Source organism: Seriola lalandi, unplaced genomic scaffold (assembly GCF_002814215.2).
Source record: "Seriola lalandi dorsalis isolate HSWRI2012SDOR001 ecotype SW California unplaced genomic scaffold, Sedor1 jcf7180002054931, whole genome shotgun sequence".
Lineage (NCBI taxonomy): Eukaryota > Metazoa > Chordata > Actinopteri > Carangiformes > Carangidae > Seriola > Seriola lalandi.
In genome coordinates, this window is record NW_019525483.1 from 941,955 (window position 1) to 943,649 (window position 1,695).

Here is a 1,695-nt window from a genome sequence, read left to right on the forward strand (position 1 = left end):
AGCCTGAAAGCTGATGACGGACCAGGGGTCCGTCACACCCCGCTCCTTAAGAACAGGGTCCTTAAGGGAACCCCCGAAAACCCAGCTTAACATAACTACAGTCCAAAAAAGAAATAAACAATCAAAATCCCGCAAGGAACTAGGCCTATCGCCCAAATACAATTTCAAATAACTTGAACCCTACAGAGAAACACCACATACCCTCAGAAAGGAGTCACAATACTGTCATTTATTACAATCAGTTTCCACAGTGGTTTAAAAACAGTTTGAAATTAGTTTTTGAAAGGCCCGAGTATGTAATACTGGCAGTTAAAAAAGAAAGAAATCTGTTTTGGTTTTTTTTTTAGGAGTCCTGTCAGTGACTTCGTCATTGATGAATCTGAGGATGACGATGGGGATGAGGACGACATTCTTGCGGTTACTGTTGAAAATGACAGTGCTCCATCGGTAGGTGTTATTTATTTATTTAATTTTTCACTACAGAAAACTGGGAGAATATTTTGTTCAAGAGTTGTTAATGACTATGCATTGGGAAATTGCCACTTTTTAAACAAATTTCCAAGATTACCTGTCCCACAAAGTGACCGACCCTTTTTGCCAGTCTTATCATTTAGAAACAGTGATTTGATACAGTAATAGTAATTTGTAACACTATCATTGTAGTTTTTCTTCCAGTTAATCAGTCTTTCCCAAAATAAATACATAATTACATTTAAACAGATACAAGTGATTCCAAACTTCTTCACAGTAATGTTCACGCTTCATCTCTGTTGGTTTATTGAACGGCCAAGATGATATACCAGTTCACAGAGGGAATGAATGCTTTTGGAAAGCTATGGGACCTGGTGGTGGAGAACTGGATCGCCTTTCTGCCTCTGTTCACCAACATGCATGAACCTCTGTCTAAGGCAGCCTTTAAGGCCATCTTCACTTACAATTACAGCAGTAGAACTGCATCAGATGCTTTTCCAGGCCACAAGAGTCTTTGGGATTTGGAAAGGTGTAGCCCGCGTTTGCATTGAACCGAATAAACTGTGTTTACTATATATTTTTTTCCCCCTGGTAATGTCTGAAGTTTTGTGCTTGTTTATACTTGTATTGGTGTTTGCACATTAAGTATATTATGTTCTTTGAAGAATGTTTGGAATCTCTCTAGCACACACCAGATACCTCTCCTTTAAGTCTGTTGTTCCATCCATTGCATTTTGAAGATCCAGCAGTTGTTCAGTGCTGAGTTTATTGAGCGGTTGTGACACAATCCTTGCTCGTTCCAGGTCTTCAGTGTTTGCTCGTAACTGGGTGAGCTGTAATCCATGTCTTGCCAAGCCAGCTTCCAGATTTTCTTGGCTGTAAGGGTCATCTCCAAAGATGTTGTTGAGAGCTGTGGACTCCCGCTCACTGTTGGTCAACACACCCTCTGTCCAGATTTGTGTCGGTGTAAGGTTGTTAGCCGATCTGATTCTATGGTTGTTCCAAGCTTGTCTAAATAAATCTAGTCGTTTTTGGATTTCTGACTTGTACACTACTTGTAGTGCCATTTTTTGAGCGTCATGTTCTGGGTTCAGTATTTGTTCATCTTCAAACGAATAGAAAAGCGTGTAGAAGTAGTGCACAACTTGCTGGAAAACATCTCTCCAAAGTCGTTCAATACGTTGATTGTGTACAGACTGGCCTGTAATGTGCCTTGGGTGTCCT

At 40.4% G+C, this 1,695-nt stretch overlaps 1 pseudogene; it reads right to left on the reverse strand.

The window, feature by feature from the left end:
- Positions 1-1,695, reverse strand: part of LOC147817611 (uncharacterized) — a 3,953-nt pseudogene that overhangs the window by 2,108 nt on the left and 150 nt on the right.